This window comes from Schistocerca serialis, chromosome 2, assembly GCF_023864345.2.
Source record: "Schistocerca serialis cubense isolate TAMUIC-IGC-003099 chromosome 2, iqSchSeri2.2, whole genome shotgun sequence".
Classification (NCBI taxonomy): Eukaryota; Metazoa; Arthropoda; class Insecta; order Orthoptera; family Acrididae; genus Schistocerca; species Schistocerca serialis.
Window position 1 is genome coordinate 218712263 of NC_064639.1, and position 16168 is coordinate 218728430.

The following is a 16168-nucleotide window of genomic DNA, read 5'->3' on the forward strand; positions in this document are numbered from 1 at the left end:
TGGATTCCTGAATGGGATGCTGCATCGACACTTAACAGGAAGACAGGGCAGCTGATAAAAAACCTTGGCCTCACTGACAAACTTGTGAAGAATTTAGGACCAAGAGCAGCAACGCTAGATTGTATGGCCTGTGTAAAATACACAAAGATGATATACCTCTGGGAGTATTATTGGCTCTCCTATATACAAGCTGGCAAAATATTTAACTAACAGGCCATTGCAGAGACAATACTAAGAACTTATAAATGTTTGCAGACATTAAAAAGCAGATGAGTATATGCCCAAGCGAAGTCATGGTGAGTCATGGTCTCCTTTTTTATGAAGTTACTGGTAAAAAGTAAACAATTGGCCTCTCATTTCTCCTCTGAAAATTGCAAAATTGTTAGGCACACCTTAACTTCAACATATTTTTGAATGGTGGAAATTATTATGAAATGACTGATGAAACAGCCATGGGTGTGCCACTGTCATTGACCATAGCTGATTTTTTTCATGGATAATTTGAAGAATGAGTTTCTTCACATATGCTGATGATACAATTTTAGTCTGGCTGCAAGGCAATGAAATGCTGCAGCAGTTTATCAGCCATACGAATGATATACATCCAAATGTAAGGTTTACATCAGAAATGGAGGAGGATGGGAAGTTGGCCTCCCTAGATGTGTGTGTTGAATGGGAAGCAGATGAATGACACAGCCATTCTGTGTATTAAAAACCAATGCATGTGGACCTAATATCTCAACAGTTGTAGTTTTTGTCATCTGGCTCAAAAGAGAGTGATGCTAAACACTCTAATGCACTATTTTGGATAAATAATCATCTGGTGATGGTATTCAGAAGTACACAGGTATTCTGTCAGCAATATGCAATCAATGCTGTTGAGGAAACAAAGATGTGATGCTGTTCAACCAAGCTAGGAGGACCAAACATAGCATGGCTGTCATTGTGCAGTGAAACAACCAGCAAGATAGGTAGAGTCCTTTACAGGCAAGAAATCAGACCGGTCTTCCAGCCATGCAGGAAAATTAAAGATGGGTCACAACCTGTTGAAGGTAATCTCTCCCTGAGCATACCAGGAACGTACAATATCCGTGTGAAGGTGGCAGCAGTTAACATAGTGCTGTCTATATGGACTATTACCAGTCACTGTGTTGAACATCAGGGTCACCTTAAATATAGGATTTTGGAAAAAAATGTATGGTGGCCAATCACAGCCTGTTACATAAAACACAATAATATATTTGAACATACAATAATGGTGGTTAACACATCAAATTATTGGGACTATGTGATTCAGGAAGCAGTGGAAACTGGGTGAGGAGACAACAACTTTTATAGAGGCACTGGGTATGCATTTCGCAGTGTGTTTGGAAACGTGCATGTGATACAGAAAGAGCACACTGGAAGACTTCTCATAGTTTGCCACCTAATGTAAGTAGTAGTGGTGGTGGTGTGGAGTGTGCCATCTCTGTGACATAATCTAGCCAATTAGATGCCATTCTCTGAGCATAAAAGTGGGAGCCTCACCAGTTTCATAAGTCAGGCCTGATGATGATGGAAGAGGCAATCACTGAAAACTTTAGATTTTATTTGAATTTGACGCGGCAAGTTATCAAGAACTTTCGATCAAAACGCTCTTTTGCGGATGTCTTTGTAACCCAACCACTACTGTGTTTGAAAAAACTGTGTACTATTGTTCTGTATATCAACAGACAATGTGTCAGAATCGTATTGTAAACTATATGTGCAATTTTTCTGTGAAATCTTGATGTCCATATTTTCTCGGAAACCTGTTGTGAGGGAACTGCCCCTCCCATTTATCTTCAGTTTGAGCACAGAGTGTCGGACCTCTGACTGTTCTTAAGAATAATCATGATTACAATACCTTCTTTATTCCATGCACAAATTAAAGGCACAATCATACAAAAGTGACATGTTTTTGAATTTTCATTTATGTATTTCCTGAATTGTGACTGCTTATCCCCAAACGTTAGCACAGTTGAATAGGAGCACCAGTACTTAAAATTCTATGCAATACAACAGAAGCAGCAGAATTTTATGGAATTGTGTGAACTTCCCATTCCACTTCTCTGACCCCTTCCCCTCACTATCAGCACATATGATGTTCTTGTATGGGCATAATGTAATAAATACACTGACAGAAATGGTAGTGGAACCACAAAGCACTAGTCTGATATTGAACATACCTTATTGAGAAGTTCATCACATAACAGGCATATAAACTTCAATTCCTTTCAAGAACTTATAGCTCTCCTACCCTACTATCCCTCCCCCTCCCTGCCCCAGCCTCTCCTTACCCCCACCCAGTCGCCACTCCCATCATGCACTGATCCTGTTGCTTGCAGTGTGGTTTCAGTTGGCTGAAACTGCTGTCGTGCGTGTCAGTTTTGTGTGTGTGTGTGTGTGTGTGTGTGTGTGTGTGTGTCTACATCTATTGCTGACAAAGGCCTTAATATCCAAAAGCTTTATCTGTGGCAGTCTTTTTGTTGTTCCTATCTGCGACTCAGCATTCCCGCTATATGGTGAATGGCAACTTCCCTTTTCATAATATCGGTATATACCAGAGTTATGCATGAAAATGTAACAGACTGAAATTTGACACAGTTGGTACAATCTCTTATTTCAACAATCTGTTGGGAGAGCAAATAAGATATAAAAAGGATGAGAAAGTGAATAAATTTGAGTGAACTGCTTTGAGAGTGTGGTAGCTCAGAAAAGATAAACAGAAATTGAGTAGTAAAGGGTAATATTAATTTTCAGTTGTTTCTTTTCTGTGGTAATATGTGTCAGTCTTTGTGTAGAAACTTCTCCAAAATGCTGTTTGCTGTCTCTTTTTCCACAAAACAGTCTTAGTGAAACGTACATACTGTCATTTAGCATTTTCACCATTTAACATTCGTCTGTGACTATCATTATTTATTTTGTGTTCTTTCTTGTTGGTCATGTGCTGTAAGAAAACTAATGTCATTTTTGTTTTTCATTTCCTACAGCTGCTACCTGGCACTGAATAAAGATTCACAGCAGAAGCTCTCATATGGTTACCCGATTATCAAAACATTTACCAAATTGAAGAAAGAGTGTGTGTGTGTGTGTGTGTGTGTGTGTGTGTGTGTGTGTGTGTGTGTGTGTGTGTGTGTGTGCGTGCGTGCGCGCGCGCACTTAGTACTTGCAAGGGCACACAGTCAAGAGTGTTTGTGTCATCTAGTTTGTTACTTCATAAATTATTTTGATAATGTGTAAAAAAAATTATTGTATGTGCAAAGAGCAATATATGTACTGCGGTTAAATAACCGACATCCCTCCTGTCTTCTCTCTACCAACAGGGTCTACTCTCTCTCTCTCTCTCTCTCTCTCCATTCTTATTCGTAACTCCTATTTTCAAAATTTGAATAAATAATTTGAAAGATAGTAAGTGAAGCGAGATTTTTTCCGACACAGCAATGTATGGCACCTCTAATCATTTCAGGAATACTCGCCAGGTCGGGTTTTATTTTTATAGCACCCTTGATTTAGAGTTTCACAATTCTTAAATATTGTATAATTATGTAAGCTACAGGTAATTCAGACATTTAGCTTAACTTTGCTTAACATGTTGATTGCTGCACGCATAACTTCAGGCCTCTTGGTGTGCACACGTCAATGGTAAGACTTCGCTGTGGTTGTTACTGGCCTCATGACAGTCAGTGTGTTAATACAGGGGCTTCCCCACTCCCAAACCTAGGATTTGGATAAGATAACTAACATGTGGGGATGGATGAAATATAAACAAGCTTTTTGAGTTGCACACCTACTGAATGCGCAACAGGAGGAGACCTGGCTAGTTGGGAACACTGGCATTGGGATGCTTCTTCATTTTCCCTGTGTTCAGTAGCTGTTGCAATGAGCAAAAGGGGGTTGCACTTACTACTGCATATAACTTCATAATCAAGTTTTTCATGTGTGAGGATGTTAATTCTGCTGAAATGTTTGGCCTTTTACTCCCACAGTATGGGAAAGTAAGAAAGGATTAAATTGTGTTGAAAAATGACATACTTGTGCCATTCTCGCACCGGTACCACACTGCAGAACATAAGGCTATTTCTGAACTTTTCTAAAGTGATAGTCTCTTAAATTTGTTTGAAATCCTTAGGAAATTTCAAATGAGGTATGAAAATTGTTCAATCATTCAGAATGAGTTGAGATTCCAGAATGTGTCAGCTCATTGGTTTCTCCTAATTCGCTGAATGAAGAGCAGAAATCTGCACAAATTACAATTTCTTGGCCAATTCTCATGAGCAACTGGGAGGAGGTGATGCTTTTTTGGCAAAAATCAATATGTATGATGAGACTTTTGTCTACCATTATACCCTCGGATTGAAGAACGCTAATATGGAGTGGTGGATGAGTGAATATTGGTGGAAGCTAATAAATGTTTGTCTGCTGGTAACTTTATAGCCATGGCAATCTGGGATTTCAAATGCATTCTCCTGGTCAATTTCCTTTGGGTATTCAGACTATTAACCCTAGCACCACTAAGCTCGGATCTTTCACATGGATGCCTAAGGGTGGGAAGAGGGGAGGGAGGAAGGGGGAGCAGGCAGGTGGCAAAAATTGCCCTCACATTCTTTTCACTTATTAACATTTTTTGTTTGTTTGTTTTGTTTTGATTATTTAATGAACTAGGAATTTCTTTACCAGGTTGCAACATACTTTCCATAGTTATCAGGAACATTATAGCATTTACAAATACAATAAATAAAGTAATGAATATGTGAAATATCATAATATTTTTATCATGAAACTAACACTTTCATTTACATCAGACTTATATTAAGAAAACATAAAAGAATGTACAATAGCAAACCACAAATAAGAAAACATAAAATCAAAGCCAGAAATTACAATTGAGTTTTTCCTTCCTACTCACTTTCAATTTCACAACCTTTGCATATGATTCTTTTTGCAGAATGAGTGGAACACACATACTTGGAACACCTGCAACAAACTATAAACACTTTTGTCACCTTGTCTTTTTCCTTTTTAGAGTTTTTACTCTTCAGACAGATGTGACATCTTCCTCTTGAATAAAATTCAACAGATTGAACAGTTGTAGCAGTGCTGGGCAGCATTTTCCCTAGAACACTTTCCGTTGCAGAGATATTGGCTTTTGTAAACCAAGGATATTCTTTGCTCTCTCTTCCACAGCTGGCCTAACGAGCTGTTGACCTAATTCTAGCAGATACAGCCTGCTTACGTTATGCTTCTTCTTATTCCAGTTTGAGTTGTTTATCATGAAAATTGTTCCAGCGTTGAGACAGGTAATATCTATCAAAGTAAAAATGAGAGATAATGGCCACCTTCTTGTCCCTCGTTTTACTGAATAATGTCACATCATTTGATCGATGCTGTCTATGCCCCCTTTCGTTTCATTGTAGTAGAGATTGATGTTTGTCTTTTTTTTTCCTCTGTTGATTCATCCACCTTGTTATCATTGTGTTGTGTGGAAAGAAGTAGGAGATGTTTAGTAGGCTTCAGTTTGGAGATGAATGAAACAAAATAGCTGCTCTCGACCCTGCATCATCTTTAGCTGTTCTGGTATGTGTTTTTGTTACTCTTCAGTGTTCCCACCAAAGTTAACTTGTCATCAGTGTAAAGCTCCTCGGCTAGGTCTATGGATGTATAATAACAATCTGTTGTTATATTTCTTCCACTTCTTGCCAGCGGATTCACTAAGCATCTAACAACTGCTTTTGCACTCCATTTCTCGGCAGATCGTTCGTCCTTCACTGCACAGACCCCCATTTTTAGAACATACAGGGTGTGTGCATCTGATAACATTCTAATTAGTATGCCATACTTCCCAGGCTTGTCCTTCATAAAGACCTTAAAGGGACATCTTCCTCAAAATAGGGAGAGCATTTCATTGATTGTTAGATTTGCACTTGGTATGTAGTATTTCACAAACATTTCACTAATTTTGTCGAAAACTTCTCGTAGGGGGCAAAACTTTCCTGCTTTCATCTTTCAGTTCTTGTTTCTTTATCATCAAATCTAATCAACAACAGAAGTTCTCAACATCGAATGACTCATTGTAGCTATGTAGATATTATTTCCCAGTACTTTACCCCATAAGTCCTCAAGAGGCAGTCTAGTGTCATTTTTTCTGTCGATCATTAGCAAAATACCAATGAAGGCATACACTTCTTCTTTGGTTGTACGTTTTAAGTTTTTATTATGAGCTTCTTGGTTTGTATAGTCCACGATAATCTTCATTATTTCGGGAGTTATAAACTTTTTCAAAGATTCTGACACACTAGAAGTCAAGCTTTCATGAGTCAAACCTTCACAAAAATTCACTATATTTTGTACTGAGGCATGGTAATATATTCCCTATAGCTTTTTGCTGTAACAATCGTGCTGGAAGCAGCTACGTGCTTTTCATCAGGGGATTAACTCCATGTACTTGAACTTGACTCATTTTCAGTTGCTGTGTCACAACTGTATCATCATCTTCTGGATCACTTTCATAACCTTCACTTGCTTCATTTATTATAGCTGACACCTATTCATCTTTTTCTTTTTTCTGTACTCCTCCTGCCTCAATTCTCACTACTGTTCGTACTGTACACCACATCCCTGCCCCCATGGGAACTTCACTCTCACTATAGATCATATCTGCTCCACTAATCCGTCCCTACACCACCACCACCATCACCACCACCACCACCTTTCCATCCCTAAGTTCCAGTCATTTCACCTGCATATACTTACATGTTCCGGACTCAATCTTTGCTAAACCCATCCTTTGAAGGCCATGCTGATTTGATTTTCTTTCTCATACTTCTCCAGCTGAGGTTTTCCATGTATAAATACCTCTTGGTCTATGGCATCCTTACTGTCAAACTTTTTTGTGCTTTCTTAGATCTTTTAACAATATTTGACGTCCCCTAGTGTCACACCATCTTGATAGTTGGTTGAATTTTGATCCAATAGCTGTTGAATTGTTTGTTAAATATTTTTGCAGGCATACACAGCTGTTGTTTAGGATTTGTAGGTCCCAAATCACATATAATGTTCTCAAGCCATTCATTTTGCAAAATCTAAACTTTTTTGAACAGCAAGTAAAAAAAATTTTGAACTGTCTCAATACTACATGCAAGCACTTCCATAATCTGCACCTACATGATCACTCTGTACTTCACAATTAAGTGCCTGGCAGAGGGGTTCCTCGAATCACCTTCAAGCTACTACTTTACTGTTCCACTTTTGAACAGAGAGCATGAAAAATGAACACTTAAATATTTCTGTGTGAGCTCTGATTTCTCTTATTTTATTATGGTGATAATTTCTCCCTATTTAAGTGGGTGCCACAAACAATCCAGAGCTAATAGAGAGCATCATGACTGCTACAGGGATTAGTGATCACAAGGTCGTTGTAGCTAGGCTCAATACCGTTTCTTCCAAATCCACCAGAAACAAACGCAAAATAATTTTATTTAAAAAAGCGGATAAAGTGTCACTAGAAGCCTTCCTAAGAGACAATCTCCTTTCCTTCCGAACTGACTATGCAAATGTAGACTAGATGTGGCTCAAATTCAAAGATATTGTAGCAACAGAAATTGAGAGATTCATACCTCATAAATTGGTAAGAGATGGAACTGATTCCCCATGGTACACAAAACAGGTCCGAACACTGTTGCAGAGGCAACGGAAAAAAGCATGCGAAGTTCAGAAGAACGCGAAATCCCGAAGATTGGCTAAAATTTACAGACGTGCGAAATTTGGCACGGACTTCAATGCGAGATGCCTTTAATAGGTTCCACAACGAAACATTGTCTCAAAATTTGGTAGAAAATCCGAAGAAATTCTGGTCATATGTAAAGTACACAAGCGACAAGACGCAGTCAATACCTTCGCTGCACAGTGCCGATGGTACTGTTACCGATGACTGTGCCGCTAAAGCGGAGTTATTGAACGCAGTTTTCCGAAATTCCTTCACCAGGGAAGACGAATGGAATATTCCAGAATTTGAAACACGAAAAGTTGCTAGCATGAGTTTCTTAGAAGTAGATACCTTAGGGGTTGCGAAGCAACTCAAATCGCTTGATCCAGCAAGTCTTCAGGTCCAGATTGTATACCAATTAGGTTCCTTTCAGGTTACGCTGATACATTAGCTCCCTACTTAGCAATCATATACAACCGCTCACTCACCGATAGATCTGTACCTACAGATTGGAAAATTGCGCAGGTCGCACCAGTGTTTAAGAAGGGTAGTAGGAGTAATCCATCGAACTACAGACCTCTATCATTGATGTCGGTTTGCAGTAGGGTTTTGGAGCATATACTGTATTCAAACATTATGAATCACCTCGAAGGGAACGATCTATTGATACGTAATCAGCATGGTTTCAGAAAGCATTGTTCTTGTGCAATGCAGCTAGCTCTTTATTCACACAAAGTAATGGCCGCTATCGACAGGGGATCTCAAGTTGATTCCGTATTTCTAGATTTCCGGAAAGCTTTTGACACCATTCCTCACAAGCGACTTCTAATCAAGCTGCGGGCCTATGGGGTATTGTCTCAGTTGTGTGACTGCGTTCGTGATTTCCTGTGAGGAAGGTCGCAGTTCGTAGTAATAGACGGCAAATCATCGAGTAAAACTGAAGTGATATCAGGTGTTCCCCAGGGAAGCATCCTGGGACCTCTGCTGTTCCTGATCTTTATAAATGACCTGGGTGACAATCTGAGCAGTTCTCTTAGGTTGTCCTCAGATGATGCTGTAATTTACCATCTAGTAAGGTCATCCGAAGACCAGTATCAGTTGCAAAGCAATTTAGAAAAGATTGCTGTATGAAGTGGCAGGTGGCAGTTGACGCTAAATAACAAAAAGTGTGAGGTGATCCACATGAGTTCCAAAAGAAATCTGTCGGAATTCGATTACTCGATAAATAATACAATTCTCAAGGATGTCAATTCAACTAAGTACCTGGGTGTAAAAATTATGAACAACTTCAGTTGGAAAGACCACATAGATAATATTGTGGGGAAGGCGAGCCAAAGGTTGTGTTTCATTGGCAGGACACTTAGAAGATGCAACAAGTCCACTAAAGAGACACCTTACACTACACTCGTTTGTCCTCTGTTAGAATATTGCTGCGCGGTGTGGGATCCTTACCAGGTAGAATTGACGGAGTATTTACTTTAGTTTACAGCCTTTAGATTTGTGTGATTTATTGTGTAACAGAAATTTAGTTGATTCTTTTTCGTGCTCATGTGGATGCTATCACATTTTTTGTGATTTAAGTCAATTGCCAGTTTTTGCACCACACAGATATCTTCTCTGCATCATTTTGCAATTCATTTTGATCATTTGATGACATTACATGATGGTAAGCAACAGAATGTAAGTGGACTGCTGAGATTGTCTCCTAAATCTTTTTGTAGGTTCAGGAATAACAGAGGACCTAGAAAACTTCCTTGGGAAATGCCAGATATTACTTCTGTTATACTCAATAACTTTCCACCAGTTATTATGAACTGTGGTCTTTCTGAAAGTGTAGTGCATAGATCCGCTGTTTGTATCACACTTTTTTGTTTCAAGAGTCATATGTAGTAGTTAGATCTTCCAGTCGATGAAAGCTCTCATAGCAGCAGCACTTTAGAGAACAGTCAGTTGACGCAGTTTGTCATAAAAAGTGATACACTTTACATTTCGTCTGTGTTCTTTAGCTTCAACTCCTATATTTCATGTGTGTCTGTGTATTTATCACGTTGTCTTTAATATGGGTAGGAACTGTGATTGCTATGTTCAGATGTGAGCCAAGTGGGTGACCCTTTACTCACAACTCCAAGCAGTGTTGGCTTTGGTCACATAGCTTGTGGCTGTTGTCAAAGGGCGTCACTGTGGGGTGATCTGAGGGACGTCCAGCATGAGTCATGTAACCCCGATTGGTCCACTACTGTGGCCACTCCAGCTACTGCCCGCACAGAGGGTGAACCCTCACCTGTGTTTAAGTGGGAGGACATTTCCAGGTGTGGCCAGCAGCAATAGACTGTCCGAGGGGCCAATGGGAGGGCTGTTAATACACTGTTAATAAAGTGCAGAACTGAGGCTGATAAATAAATACACACAAAATATAGAGCTGAAACTAAAAACATGGTGAATTTTAAAATAGGTCACTTCTTATGAGAAACTGTATCAGCTTTCAATACTCAAAATATAATTCGCAAACTAATGGTGTGCTCACCTCCTTCTGCAGCACAAATAGAGGTCCTCTCTTTCATTGAGAGTACCTGACACTGCACCCGTACTTTCATCCTCTGTTTCTAAAGGCTCTGGAGCCAAAATAAATGTGTCACTTTAACAGAACCTACTACAGCTCTGTTGAAAATGAAATGTCATTTGGCTAGGGTCTCCCGTCGGGTAGACTGGTCACTTCGTGCAAGTCTTGATGCAACTAACAAATGACATGCCAAATCATAGAAATGTAAGCTATATACTACATTAACAATAAATGATCAGTATTTGTGATTATGCCAGCTAAACATAAAGTAATAAATAAGGGACAAAGCCACTATACTGAAAAAAAGCTGTTGCTACCTCATTTGTATTAAGTATTTGCTTTTTATTTTCTATTGGTGCCTTGAAATTTACTTTATTTCATTGATGTTTTTAAAATAAAACAGTTACGTACATGTGTTACAACAAAGGCTTGTTTATAATATAATAACACTTGTTGCAACTTGATAATATCACTTTTACTTGCTATGTAACTAACAGGAATTTTCAATCCCTGAATGTAGATAAATAGATAATTTGTAGGAATTGTTAAGGATGTATGTTGTTAATTTTTTGAAATAAGTCATGATTCCCAATTTGTGACTTAATGTTAGATGGGGGCTTGTTGAACACATGTGCACAAGAGTACATAATAACTCCACTTTGAATTCTAAACAAGGAAGTAAAAGACTCTACAAGAAAATTGCTTTTCATCCTCTGTTGTGATTGTGCAAATAACAGTACAGTTGAAAATTATTTTTACCATCAGCAACAGTAAGTATTGAGCAGTAAATCTATTGGGAAAAAACACTGATAAGACAAAACATTCTGAATGCCACTCACCATGTGACTGTATGCCTCCTGGTGATGATGGGGGCATGTTGTGCAGTAAGGAAATTATATGAGTGGAACAAAAACAAATGGTGAATCATTTTAGCAATGATACAGGCTGCAACGGGTGAAGTCCCATAAGCAGCTGTGACAAAGGTAACATTTTTTATAGCTTGGGAACAAGCAATTCAGAAACAGCCAAGCTGGACAGCTGTCAGTTGGTTGACTGTTCATGTGCCTCTGTCATGAGCAACTATGGAAAGTGTTTGAAGCATGGTGAAACAAAGAGTAGGCGACATGGTATTGGATTCCCATGCCTCGTCACAGAATGTAGAGGGTTGATGCTTGCCACTGTGTAGAGCAGGATATGTAGTGGTCTGTGGCAGGTCTGATGACAGGATACATTGCTGGAAAAAATGTTCTGGAGCACATTGTTCAGCACACATTGTTGAGCACGGCGCTCCATAGTATACAACCATACGTGTTTCCACACTGACCCAATGACAATGTCAGTTATGACTTCAGTGGGAGGCTGAACCATGGGTCAATGGAAACTTTTTGTGTGGTCAATGAATCATATTCTGTGGTACACAAAGTGGATGGTCAAATTTGGATATGCCATCATCCAGGAGAAGTGCTGCTCAAAACATGTGGTGCGCCACAGATATAGGCTGCTGGAGGCAGTGCTGTGCTGTAGCCTTGCATTACGCTATATCCTTGCACGAGACCGGTTATAGGAATTGAAAACACTAAAACAGCTCTGAACTAAGTGAACATCATTGTGGATGACCTGAATCATTCACACTTGATATCTTCCCTGGCAGCGATGGTACCTTCAGCAGAATTGTGCTGCAGTGATTTGAGGAGCATATTAGTAAACTCACATTGATATCTTGGTCACCAAGTCTGAACCCGATGAAACACGCCACAGCTATCAGGCGATAGCTGTGCACCCCAAACCACAAGCCCATAATTTATGGAAATTGCATGACCTGTGTGCAGAAATTTGCATAAGGGACCTTAAATGACAGTTCAGACAGGAAAGTATCCAAGCCCACAGCTACCTGACTGTTGCAGCTCCAGAACATTACAAATCTATCACATAGTCTTTGCAGACAATTGGGAAACAGGATTTAAAGTTTCATCCTTTCAAGCTGCAAGTGGTTCAACTGTTATGCCTGAGATATAAATGGGTACAACATTACTTGATGGTGCATTTCTGATAAATATTGTGATGTCTGATGTCTGATGAGGCAAAGTTTCATTTGAATGGGTTTCTGAATAAACAAAACTTCTGACACAAACCTAAAGCTCATTCATGAAAAGACTCAGGGTAGCCTGAAGGTCATCATCTAGAATGCTGTTGGGCAGTCCACCTTTTTATTTTGTTTGTCAATTCTAAGTACTATATGGCCGTAATTAACAATTTCTTCATTTCACTGCTGCAGGGACATTGCCATCTAAATGTGTTATTGTTTGAGCAAGATGGGACAACAGCCCATACACTGTGGGCTAGATGTGGACAAAGTAAGTATTGAAATGGTGAAGGCAGCAGAGGAGGTTGGGAAACAGTGGCTATATCGTGTCAAGAGGATGGTAGAGAATGAGAAGAAGACTCTAGAAGATTTGAAGAGGGCACCAGTAGTCCCTATATTCAAGAAAAGGAGTAAGGAGGATTGTAGAACGTACAAGGGAGTCGCACTGATACCATACTATGGCGAGGTATATGATAAGATTCTGGAGAGTGGAATCTGAACAAGGGTCAAGAACAAATCAAGAGAGGAACAGCATGGCTTCAAAGGGCAGTGAGGCAGCTCCAGGAACACTACTATGAATTTTGGGAAGACCTCATAAAGGCCAATCTGGATATAGAAAAGGCATTTCAGAGAGTCTGTAGAAGAAAGGTTTGGGAAGTACTAGAAAAGAAGGGAGTGGAAAAAAGGGCCAACAGGCAGAGTAGAGGATATGTACTCTGGAAGTTTGAGTTATATGAAAGTGGGAAATGAAAGGACAGATTGGTTCCAGCCAAAAAAGTGGTGTGAAACAGGGCAATGCATTGGTCTTGGATGAGATAATGACTAAGGTGGGAGAAAAAACTGGAGAAGACAAGATGAAAGCAATGGTGTTCACGGATCACCTGATGATGTGGGGAAACAGGAAGGGGGAGATTCAGGAAGAGCTCAATGTTTGTGAAGAAACTGCCAGGCAATATGGAATTAAATTTAATGTAAACAAATGTGAAAAAGAAAGATAAACCAAGAATAAGGTCTGGAGGTGAACAATTGAAGAAGGTGGAAAGTGTCAGTTACTTGGGAAGTGTGGTAGAAGGAAATGGAAGAACTGAGAAAGAGATCAGTGAATGTGGCAGACAGACAGAAGTATTCTTTGAAATGTTAGGAGCCTTGTTTGGAACAAAGACATCCGACAAAAGAAAGCAGAGAAGTAATATATAAAAGTTACTACATCACAATACTGACCTATGCATCTGAAACATGAGCAATGAAGGAAAGAGGCGTAAGCAGATTACAGGCATGTGAAATGAAGTTCCTCAGAAGTAGGATAGGAGTAACAAGGAGGGACAGGATAAAGAATGAAATGGTAAGTTAGATAGTGAGTGAGGAACACTTGCAGAGCAGGATAGAAACATCAAGATGGTACAGGCACTTAAAGAGAATGGAAAACAAGAGGATTCCTAAGAAAAAACATGAAATGGTGATGCAAAGGAAACAATCAAGATGAAAACCAAGGGATAGATGGCTGAAAGGTGTGGAGGAGTATGTTGAAAAAAGAGGTGAGGACTAGATCAGTGTGAACAACGAAAGATGGTGGGAAGATGGGACTAGACGACAAGGCTTATCTTCCAAACAGACCCAGTCTAGGGCTTGAAACTGTCAAAGATGATGATGATGATGATGATGATGATGATGATGATGATGATGATTAGCACTGTATGGGATAGAATTCTGGAGTAAGTCATCTTCAAGAAAGGAAGTTTTCATTGCTCAAAAATCTAATACAAGAATAATATCTAGTGCTCACCAACAGTCACCTTGCAAACATCCATTTAAGGTGTAAAGCATTTTGACTACTGCTTCACAGTGTATTTGTTCCCTCATGAAGTTTGTTGTAAATAACTCACTGCAGTTCAAAAAGGATAATTATGTACATAATTACAATACCAGAAGGAAAAAAATGACATTCATTATTCCACATTAAGATTGTCTTTAGCATAAAAAGGGATGCACAATGCTGCAATCAAAATTTTTATCACTTTCCCAATGATATTAAATGCCCAACAGGCACCAAAGTTAAATTTGAAAACAAACTGAAAAGTTTATCCTTGACACCTTCTTCTATTGTGTAGAAGAATTTCCATTCATGAGTGTGTAAAATGTGGTGAGTAGAAATTACTAATTCACATCTCTGTTTACATATAAAACAAAAACAAAACACCCCTGTAAACAATCAGCATGCAGCCATATTTACATATGAGTGTTTTAATATGAATTAAGTACATTAGGCTTTTGAATGAAGAGAACATTGATAACTACAGAACACAAATAAAGATGACAAATTGGAATTACATTCTGCTGAAAAGTAATCATATTGAAAAAGTGTTTACATTATTCATTAGTGCATTGTCAGATAATTTAAAACTTGCTGCCCTAAAGTAATGAGAAAAAATAAGGGAACTATGAGGAAACATGGTCTCACAGCGGTGCATAACTGGTTCGTTCACACCTGACCTACAAAGGCTCAGAACTCTGTTAATGATTTCCTATGACAAATCAAAAAATAGTGAAGCTGAAAAAGCAAACTACATAAGTTTGAGGAACAAATACAAGGCAGAAATTAGGTTAAGCAAGTGCAAGGCAAATGATGATTATATTAATAAGTCTCAAAATAAATGCAAAGCAGCCTGGACTGTTATCAAGACTCATCTGGGTAGAAATAAAGATGTTAACAAAAATAATTCATGTGATGCTTGTATCACACTGGATGATTTCAACACCTTCTTCATTAATGCTGCCAGTATGAATAACAGTGCTGCAAATGAACATATCCATAAATGTGACAACAACCATATCTCAAATAATAGAAAATTTTGAGGATATAGTTCCTGTGTTTAAATGGAAAGAAGTAAAAGTAACAGATATTAAAACTGCAATAGCAGAATTAAGTTACTCAAAATCAGAAGACATTTATGGTCTCTCCAATTTTGTAATAAAAAAAATAGCAGATGTAATAGCACATCCACTCTGTTCTCTTATGAACCTGATGTTTATCAGTGGCTGTTTCCCTTCATCCTTAAAAATGGCAGTCGTTACTCCACTGCACAAGAAAGGTGACAAGTCTTGTCCTAATAATTACTGTCCAATCTCCCTTGTACCCATCATTGCATACAGCTCCAAATCAGTCAACATCTGTCTGTGAATAATATTCTCAGTGACTTTCAGTATGGCTTCAGGTCCAACCTGTCAATGGCAAAAGCAGTTGAAGATGTTGTTTCATATATATTGTCATCATTCGAATCAGGATTATCAGTTAATGCCACTCTTGTGGACCTCAGCGAGGCATTTGACTCTGTCAGTCACAGGATACTACTAGAAAAACTGAACTGCTATGGTATTAGGGGCTCAGAACTATCTCTGATCAGATCCTATCTGAGCGACAGAAAACAAACTGTGCATTTTAACAATATGAGGTCAAATGTCTTGGATATCATGCAGGGTGTACCACAAGGCTCTGTGTTTAAACCTTTACTTTTTATAATATATGTAAATGACTTGCCCAGCACCATGTAATGTAAATCCACACTCTATGCAGATAATACAACTTTTGTTACAGCAGGGAAATATTTAGGAAAATTAAATGAGGAAAGTGAGGCTCATCTCAGAGCAGCCATCAAGTGGTTCCAACTCAATGACTTGCATATAAATCATGATAAAACTGTAAATATTCTCTTTAGCTTGTGTATTAAGAGTGAAAAGATTGATTGTGTCTCAGCTAAACTACTTGGGATCCATCTTGACTCAAAATTAACATGGAAGAGTCATA

General features: G+C 38.8%; 1 protein-coding gene across 1 annotated transcript in view; it reads left to right on the top strand.

Annotated features, from left to right (window-relative positions):
• Positions 1–3429, top strand: part of LOC126456961 (leukocyte elastase inhibitor-like) — a 136829-nt gene extending 133400 nt beyond the window's left edge. Inside the window, exon 9 of the mRNA XM_050092896.1 lies at positions 3012–3429. The gene's annotated coding sequence lies outside the window, so the exon portion shown is untranslated. The remainder of the gene's footprint in view (positions 1–3011) is intronic.
• The last annotated feature ends 12739 nt before the right edge of the window (positions 3430–16168 follow it).